Raw genomic sequence first — 10,304 nt, forward strand, 5'->3', positions numbered from 1 at the left:
AGATGGAAATAAGCAGACCGTTTGACATCGTTGATGTGAGCTTGGAATGATTATGTGCTGTCGAGGATGACACCCAGACTCTTAACCTGAGGAGAGGGAGAAACTGAGGAGTGATCAATAGTAAGAGAAAAGCAGTCAAGTTTTGAAATTGTGGATTTGGTGCCAAAGACGTTCCTGCAGTCCAAAAATGGCTAATGCTTCCTGTAGTTTGACACATTCCCAATAGTGACAAAAGAGTAGAGAACATACTGGCAAAGATAAAATATAATGAAGCAGTTTTTCTTTACATGCACAAGATTGTACCGGCCGCTTTATACAGTCTATGGTCGTGTGCCAGATGCTGGATATACATTTAACCACTCCCTCCTCGCTCGCTCATGGTGAATTTTTATTTCCTGCTCACACATGTTGCCTTTGACTAAAAGGCAACATGTGGTAACAACATGGAGTTTTGTGAAACTAGTGTGAAAGCACTAATGGTCATCCATGTTCTTCTATGGGTCTTGTGGGTTAATGGCAGGAAGCTTTGTCAAAGTAAAACTGTACTGATTTAACTTGCCGTCTTGGCCAGTATGAACTCGTAGTGACTGGAGTTGTTGAAAGCATTTTGGCTCCAGGAGAGAGCTGCGCAAAATCTAACAAACTGCCTTAAGTGATGTTGCCTCACTTGAAAATATGTAGATGTGTAGATAAAGAAGTGAGCGCACCAAACCTCTGTAACCTGCTTCTCATCTTTGCATGAGGCTAGCAACACAGTACTTTAGCGGCCAATAAGTGGAATAATACAGATTGTTATTCTGCCTTTAACGCAGAAGAAATATGGAGTAAAAGCCAGAGTTATCTTCTAAGTTTAATGCCTCTTTAGTGCAGAGAGTGATTCTCCCCACTCATTATTACGAGTTATGAATATCAGTGACCTGTGCACTTCAGTCTGTATGCAGCTGCTAAGAACAACAGTCAAGGATCAGCCAGGCTGCTATATTCTTACATTTGACCTTATTAGCTGTTTTTTATGTATTTTGTCTTTGTCTGTCCTTTTAATGCCTTTCTGCAAAACCAATCGGCCGTCATGACAAATAATGTTGAAGTTGTCATTATACCCGTATACTACAAGAGGACGCCACCAGAAAGGTGCAAGTGAGGGAACAAAACGCTGTTAAATCAATTACATGAAATATTGTTAATTTATGGGCAACAGCTCCAATGTGGAATAATTGAATGTAGTTAAAGTTCAATCCACATGTCCAGTGTTGGCGCATTCACCACTGCAGTTGTTGCTGCTAAAGGACAGAAAATATCTGCATAAGGACAAAAATATATTTCTTAAAGAGACATACACATTTAAAGCAACTCTCAATGTTTTTTTTATCTACAAAAGAATATATTTTTTTAACAGCCATTTAGTCTTTGACAGATTTGTGCAGCACAACTGTCTGATGATGCCAAATAACTTTCAATTGTTTTTCCTGGCATGCATCAAGCAAATAATTATCATCAGTTCTTAAGAAATCACAAGACAAACGTGTGTCAACATGAGAAAGATGGAAAAGACCCATACCAGAGCAGGAATTTAGTCGGATTTGTTTTTAATATGCAGTAATACGATGAGAAGTTTCCATCCAGGTGTATATGTGTAAATGTGTTTGTGCACTGATGTCCCCGGTGCCGTGTGAGATTCAATTAAGCAGAATTTATGTCAGTTTCGATGTTGGATGTTAAGGTATTCACACGCTGTCAATGCCATTTCTAGACACATGCAGCATGGAGAAGGAATCTGGATTCTCTGCCAGCGTTTAGTGTGTAATCACTGAGTGTGATTTGCTGCCAGCTGACTCCTATGGCACCACCAAACCTGCATAAAACAGGCGAGTCTAAACCTGTTCAGTCACCTGGAGGCAGAGAGGAATGTCATTTAGCCAACACCGGCATCCCTTGAGGACTGTTGGACTTTTTAAGACAGTGGAAATTTCAGAAGAGCTCAGAAGAGCAAAATACAGGCAAAGGGGGATTGTTTCAGAAATCTGCACACTCTCGTTGCCTGATTTCAGAAGTATCCTTTCTCTCTCATCTCCCAAACACACTCCTCCCCCATCCTCCCCTAATGAAGAGCCTCCTAGCCTGGTCTCATTCACTCATCCCGCTCCACTCCTCCTTTGTCTCTGCTGGGGGGGTGGGGGGGGGCATAATTGGCCGAGCCTGCTCAGGTGAAAGCAGACCTCTTGTCTGGGGACACAAAACCGTCTCTCTGTGTGTGTCTGCAGCGCTGCAAGGTCAAAAGGACATACCATTTTTTGGGACACACACACACACCTACGTGCACACACACACACACACATCACATACACACAGAGTCCTCTTCACTCATCCGCCAGCCCCCAACAATCACTGCAGCTACCTGGGAAAGGTAATTATTTGCTCTCCTGTCTGTCTGCCTGCTTTCAGGGTACTAATCTGTCAGGTCTGAGAAGAAACAGAGACAGAAAAAAGTCTGTACCTATAGGCTCTGTCTTGCTTTTCTTTAAAGTCTGGAGTTGTGGAAAACCTTCTACTTGAACAAAAGTCTGTTTTAGTGTGTTGAAAACTGTTGCCCGTCCAGCTTCTAATCCTGGAGCCACTCCACATTAACAACTTCCACTGAACAACACTGCAGCATTTTTACATTTTTCACTTCAGACCACAAAGGTACACATCTCAATGATATTTGGATGAGGCTCTAGGGGTGGCTTGATTGGTTCATGCAAAAGAAAATGAAAAAGTCCAGTGCTCTGCTGAAGTAGTTAGTTTATTAAAGGACCAATAAGATATCTACTAAATTCAATCATTAAATCGACCTTACATTACGGAAACTTGCTGTTATGAATTGATGGCTTTTCTGTCAGCAATGCAGCAGCCAGTATGTCCTCCTCCTTAGTTTAGACTTCAGTCCGTAATGGTCTGTATTTGTTTTGACCAGAGAAAGTTAAGGTACCCCCACACGATCATTATAGACACCCCTCAGTTTGCCAGGCAGTAAACCAACAGGTGTTGCAGTGATGGAAGCGGGCAAGCTAACTGGTTGAGGTAGAGCCTCTGTATTTTTCTAAGCACCATGACCTGAAATGGGTATAAATAGTATAAATAGGATAAATATTGGATACATTTGAAAAATGGAGAGAGGTTAGAACGCGGAAAGGTTTCAAGACTGCTGAATAGCTGGCTAAACACTGAAGCTTCAGTGTCTGAGCAATGGCAACCCGCGTGCTAATCAACCCTAGGGAGGAGGGGGCAGGGGAAGACAGCTCTCTCTAATGTTTTGAATTTAAGTACCATTTTAAATGCTACCTGTCAGAGCTACAATAATCTGGAGTAAAAGTCACACAATTATTTTAGCAAATAAGCTGCATCCCCTTTGATTGTTTACTGTCACTGCTCCAACAACAAGAATCAGTTTAATAGATGTGCACATGTAGCGTTTGGTTCTTTAAGCAGGACTGAAATATCTCTGTAACTATTTAGTATTGAACCGTAATATTTCCGTTTAAAAGTCATGATCCCCAGAGGATGGAGGTGTATAACTTCGGTTATCCTCCGACTCTACTTTGTCTTTTCTTATTTGGAGTAAAATCTGTAAATGGACATGATGGATTGGCAGACCATTGTGAACAGACATTTATGGTTTCCAGAGGATGAACCTTTTGTGAACTCCTACCAACTGTCACTGTTTTTGCACTTTAAAGTAAAATATATGAACAATATATGGGTGGAAATTTGATTGATTCCAACTATTTAGTTAATTGTATTACATAATGTTACATCTGAAATTTCACCCCATCCTTTTCAAGCCATATCAATGTGTACATACATGAGTCATATCCACAATGATGTTAATGATTTCCTTTACACTGTCTTTTTGAGCTCTAACTAACTCATCCTTCATAATAATAATAATCTTATCTTATCTTAGCTGTAATTCAGTCTAAACCTGACATGAACCACGCCTACCAGCCTCTATCCTGCTTCATGTGTATCACTATTGTTTGTCTCTATAACTGAATCTTTAACGAGTTACTTCAAGGGAATCCTATCACTACTGAACCCTCTTAGTGATTGTAACCTTTGCACTGACCGTAAAAAACAATATTTACTGTTCAGGCAAAGGCAGAACAGGTGAAAAGTGATATGCAAATGTTACAACCATTTCATTCACACGTTATGAAGAGCAAACGGTTTAATAAGATAAGATTAGATAACACTTTATTGTCCGTTTGCACAGAAATGTGTCTTGCATTACAAGCTCAGAGATCCTCTCATCACAATCACATCCCACTCAAAAGACAAACATAAAAACAGCATAAGCTGCATTCAAAATCACATTTGACATAAATAATGTTAAATAATGTTAGGAGATTGTCCATTAAAACATGTGAGTGTGCTCACAGTCCATGTGCAACCCAGGTCAGGTACATTAGTGATTGGGAATGTGTGGGTTGCAGTTTGGCCTGCCGCTCTATTGTTTTTTCAGCAGCAATATGGAGTGAGGAATGAAAGAGTGTTTGTACTTCTACAGTTTGGCACCCTAAATCGCCAGTTTGGCACCCTAAATTGCCTCCCAGAGGGCAGGAGCTGATACTCCTCATATAGGACATGCAAAGGGTCGGAGGCTATCTTCCAAGCCAGTCTGAGGGTGTGCTTAGTGCAGCTCACGAGGAAAGAGTGTTCAACACAGTGACCCACCATCTTTGAGCAGATGCCCAGGAGTCTTAGTATCTTAGACTTTAGCTGGATTGAGAGGCTGCAGAACCAGAATGGCGCCTCCATATTGCAGGACACTTTGGATGGTGGAGCAGAAGAACATGTGTAGGATCTTCTCACTGGCTCCGAATGATCTGAGTCTCCTCAGAAAATAAATCCTCTGCTGGACCTTGTTACAGAGGTAATCCACATGGTGTGTCCAGGAAAGAGCACTGTCTACATACACTCCCAGATATTTAAAAGAGGAGCACTGTTTAATCTGCCTATCATGAATGATGACTGGAGGAGGTGCATACTGTGTGTTACCAAAGACAACCTCCTCTGTTTTGATGGTATTTAATATCAGGGCATTCTGGTCACACCACACGACCACTCTGTCCACACTGTCCTGATAGAGTTCTGGCTCCTCCTCCTCTGTCATCAGTGCTATTAGTGCAGTATCACCTGAGAATTGGACGAGATGGTGATTTGGCACACTGGTAACACAGTCATTGGTGTAGATCGTGAACAACAATGGTGAGCTGACACATCCTTGTGGAGTGCCCGCTACTCGTTGTGACCAGGGGGGAAGTATGTGTCATTTACTCTCACCCGCTGCTGTCCGTTGATGAGGAAGGAGTGGTACCAATGAATGAAATAAGGATTCATCTCCAGCTGATGCATTTTGGAGAGCAACATGTGTGGTTGAACTGTATTGAATGCGGATGAAAAATCAATGAATAATACTCTAGCATAAGGTTTACTTTTTTGAGTGTCCAGATGCTTTGAGACGAGGTGCATGAGGGTGGCTACAGCGTCTTCAGTGCTGCGCTCACGCTTGTAGACAAACTGGTAGGGGTCCAAACTGTCCTGTACAGACTGAGAGACCATGTCAGTGATGATTTTTTTCCAGTCACTTCATTAAAACCGAGGTTAAAGCTACAGGCCGGAAGTCATTGAATTCCTTTGGGCATGCTTTCTTTGGGAGTGGTATAATGTGTGAGGTTTTCCAGGCGGTGGGGACAGTGTGTGTGTCCAGTGAGGTCTGGAACATGGGCTTGCCTCACTGGGGCAAGTTCCTTACTGTAGTTTTTCAAAACAGAGGCACTGATGTTGTCGGGGCCGGTGGACTTACGTGCGTTAAGGCGCCACCTGACCCACTGAGATTTCTAAGATGTCATCAGTTCGCACATGTACTGACCTCAACGCATCACTGCAGCTCTCTCCAGTTTTAAGGTCCTCAAACCTTGTAAAGAAAGTGTTCAGCTCTACAGCAGAGGCAAGCTCATCATTTGTTACAAATTATTTATGTTGTTTTCTTGGCATACCCGCCATATTTTCCATGTTCTCCCACACTGTCCTGAGATTACCATCATTAAAATCCTCTTCCAGGTGTCTCTTGTGTGCGTCTTTTGCCTTGATTTGACCTCTCAGTTCCTTGTCTCTCCTTGTTAGCTCTGAGAAGTCCTTGTTTTTAATTTTCTCTGGTTCATTATATGTTTAATGTCTTTTGTTATGTAGGTTTTGTTGTTAGGGTACACTTTAACTGTTTTTGTGGGGATGATGGACAAAAAATATATGTAGTCTGTTGTGACCGTACATGCGGAATCCAAAGTGCCCTCTCTCAGCACCTCCCAGTTAGTGCAGTCAAAGCAGGCTCTCAAAGCATCCTTGCTGTCCTGGGTCCATTGTCTTAGCTCCTTGATCTGAGGTTTATTGCTTTTAAGTTTGGTTACATACGTTATACATTATGGTCAGAGTTAGATATTGGTGGTTTGCTTCCGGATTGATATGCATTGCTGGTGTTTATGTAGCATTTATCCAGTGAGTTTTCCTTCCTTGTTCCACATTTTACAACCTGTTGAAAACCTGTAAGAGTTTTCTCTAGGTTGTGGGAAGTAAGGTCTCTAAGAACAATGGCAGGGGTAATATGGGAATTGTTGTTGCAAATTACAAACACACTCTGCCATTGAGGCAGCAGCACGCCATGCTTTGCCGTTGGGTGGGACATAAACAACAAATAACAGAATGTTGCCGAATTAAAAGGTCTTAATCCAATGCTCAACAGTTCAAAGTCATCGTTACATATTACATGCTTGATTGAGTATTGACGGCACCACCGCTCATTTATGTAAACACACGCCTCCCCCCCTTGTTTTCCCCGAGCCTTCGTTACTGTCAGCACGAATAAGTGAGAATCCGTCTATGTCACAAAGAGAGATTGGAGCAGCAGCATGAAACCAAGTTTCAGTGAAGCACAGAAGCGCAGCCTCGCGGAATTCAAAGGAAAACCTTACATACTGTATGTCCTTATCTCGTATTTTGTTCTGAATGTAACGTAGGTTGGCCATGATTATAGCAGGTAAAGCTGGTCTTCCTCCTGGGGGCTGCTGGTAGGCTGGGTACACTGTGAATGGGAACAGGCAGCCCTGCTTGCTTTCTGCACCAGCATGCCGATCGTAGAGCATAAAAAACTAATCATTGTTCGCTTTTGTTGACTATTTATGGTCAGGCTCTTTGGTAAAATTGAAAGGGTTGATTGAATGTAACTGAAATCATCTTAGTCATAGTCCACCTTCAGCACCTGGACAGATAAAGATATAAGAACATCAACAAACAGGGTCGTTGACCTCATATCTGCGATCAGGTGTCGACCAAAAAATCTGTTTGTCACCCTCAGCATAAAAAAAACCACAAGTGGCGAATAATATCTTAAAATGTACCTTGTGTAAAGGCCCTGACGCACCAAAGAGATAGTCGGCCGTCGGTCCAACTGAACAATTGCGCCCTAGTTTTGGCAGTGTGTCCAGCTCCGTCGCTACCCGTCGGCCCCCCAGCTGCCTTTCTTGGCGGATTCGACATTGAATTGGCATCAGTTGGTGAAAGGAATCACTCTGACTGGCTGTTTAGCTAAGCGAAACAGTGCAAGAGAAGAAAAAATGGAAGTGGAAAATTCAACTTAGACATTACTCTTGATTCGAAGTACCAATATTACAATTGGTGAGACAGACTACCGCCCGCCTGCTGGCATGGAGAGTTATTTCCTGTCACACGTGCGCAGGACGTCTGTGGTTCATGTGCAGCTTTTTGGCCAAGACAACAGGCGTAGTGAGCAGACGCCACAGTCGGCCCTCATCGCCACCAGTTCTTTGCAGTCTGCTTGGTGTGTCAGGGCCATAATGTTAGTGATGTACTACACCCCATTCCTTTATAACATCTCACTGTACAACAGATGTTTAGACAATTATGTCTATTAAATACCGAGAAGAACATAGGCGTTCTGCATCTCTGGATTAAACTTAGATTTACTAGTCATATGAAGCAAACAAAGGGCTACAGTCACTGGTCTCTGGTGAGGATGTTCAGCAGTACTTTGAGCTGAATGCTAACGTCAGCATGCTTCTGTGCTTAGTTTATTTATCACAAATGATGATTAGTATCTTTTCAATCTCTTTCACGCAGACCAAGAGCCAGTAAGCAGTATATTAGCTCCTAATGTGTCGCATAGACTTTCTCTTGTGTTGTAAAAACTCAATAAGAGCTGCACATATCAGTGGCAAAACTGGCTTCCCATAGATTTATGGCCTGCATGGGTGGCCCCGCTCCCAAGCACACAACTAGACCCCATGTTGACACACAATACACACTGCGCGATACACAATACATCACCCCTTGGCCGTTCACTCACCCACGTTGTGCACCAGCTTTCTTTAGCTTTCCATGGCCCGTGAAGGAAGGGAAAGAAGTGAGAAAACATTACGTCATTTTGCATCAATCAAGAGTATTTGAATTTCTCTTGATTGTTCCGGCGATGACTTTGTTTGACAAACACAGGTTGGATTGTTGTCATTAATAATCACCGTTATTGAAATGGATTAAAGGCTTTTTTTCCCCGATACATCTGGTCAACAAGTGCTGATGCATCAGGTTACACTAAAGCTGCGTTCACACTACAAGCTCTAATGCCCAAGTACAACTGTTTGCTCTGATCTCATTTTCTTTTTGTTTGGCTGTTCACGTTACTTTTTAAATGTGGCCTGTATCAGACTCCTGTTTGAACTGATCATGGTCCTGATCTGAGCGGCATGCGCACAAGAACAACAACAAAGATGTCAGCACGGCGAGAAGAGAGATGATGTCATGTTAGACAGAACTGATGATCTACAACCTCCTGCAGAACAACAAAGTGCGTCCTTTACAGTTATACAGTTTACAGAGCTTTACAGTTATCAAGGTAACTTCAGGGTTAACTCTGTTTTTCCAGCACTATGAAGGAGGTTCACTTCTTAGCGGGTAGATCACCATGGTAACTTGTGCTCAACATATAACCTGCTGCAGGTCATGTTCACGATATTGTTCATAATAAGAAATCAAGCTGTGTGAAACTCTGTTAACTGACCAATCAGAGCTCTTGATCAAAGTGGAATGACAAAGAAGCTGTGTTTCCTGTTATCTTTTATCTAAAATATATGATCTTGAAATATATGATTTAATCTTTACAGTTATCATCCTACACCAGAGACTGAACCACTGAGGCCTTCTTCTTTTTGTGTGTGTAGAAGATATCATTATATATTAATGGAGCTCTGAGTTTGTAAAATATGATGAGCTGCTGACGGCAGACTTGTTCATGAATGTGAAAGCCTGGGTCTAATGCACACGGTTGGTCATATAAGCCAAGTTACTTGTGTGAGAAGTTGTGCTGTTCACACTGTCAGAAAAAATCAGATTTGAGTCACAAAGGAGCAACAAAATCTGATACAGGTCACTTTTGCCTGCAGTGTAAACGCAGCCTAAGTTTCATGTGTTTCTTGAAACTTGTGCACAAAATGGAGCAAGATCCATACAGGAAAATATGTTATGTGATACACACATTTGGAGAAATTAACACCATTATGTGCTGAATAAAAACCAAAAATGTCAGGCATCGTGTGTTTTCCTTATGGCCCCTACAAAAGACCAACAATGGGTGAGATTTTGTCCCTTTGTCACGTATCTATCTAGAGTGTCATGGCTGGATAGAAAAGTGAAAAAGCTGAGCCCCTGAAAGATGAGCTAAGTGGAGCGGCTAGGATGGATGAACAGCTATAGCTCATGGCATAAGAGGAGAAGCTTTGCCCCTGCAGTATAGCAACCCTATACCACCTTTTAGCACCACGGTTTCTCCCCATTACCTCTTTAATGACACACCTATTGTCAGGCATTTTCTTTAAACAGCAACCCACTTGTAATGATACAAGCAGGCTATTTATGGAACAAAGTTGGCAACTAAAAGTGATATCAGGTCCTGAAGTTTATGACTGGCCCAATTGTGTTTCTTGACCTTAAGAGGATAAAATAGAACAGGATAAAATTGTTTTTTAACCTCAGTCACAACAGTTGACACAAATCTCAAATCTCAGCCAATGTGGACCCCAAAAGTGGGCATCTACAACTTGCCGATTTTTTTCTGCTAAAGACGATGGTGAGATACATTTGAAAATACCACGATCGAGCTTGCTACTCAAAGATGTATCCAGGATTTTATGCATTACATTTTTTTAAAAGAAAGTCGTTCCATTGAAAGCTGTTCATTTCAACCTATAGAATTAAAG

Source organism: Labrus mixtus, chromosome 8 (genome assembly GCF_963584025.1).
Source record: "Labrus mixtus chromosome 8, fLabMix1.1, whole genome shotgun sequence".
In the NCBI taxonomy this organism is placed as follows: domain Eukaryota; kingdom Metazoa; phylum Chordata; class Actinopteri; order Labriformes; family Labridae; genus Labrus; species Labrus mixtus.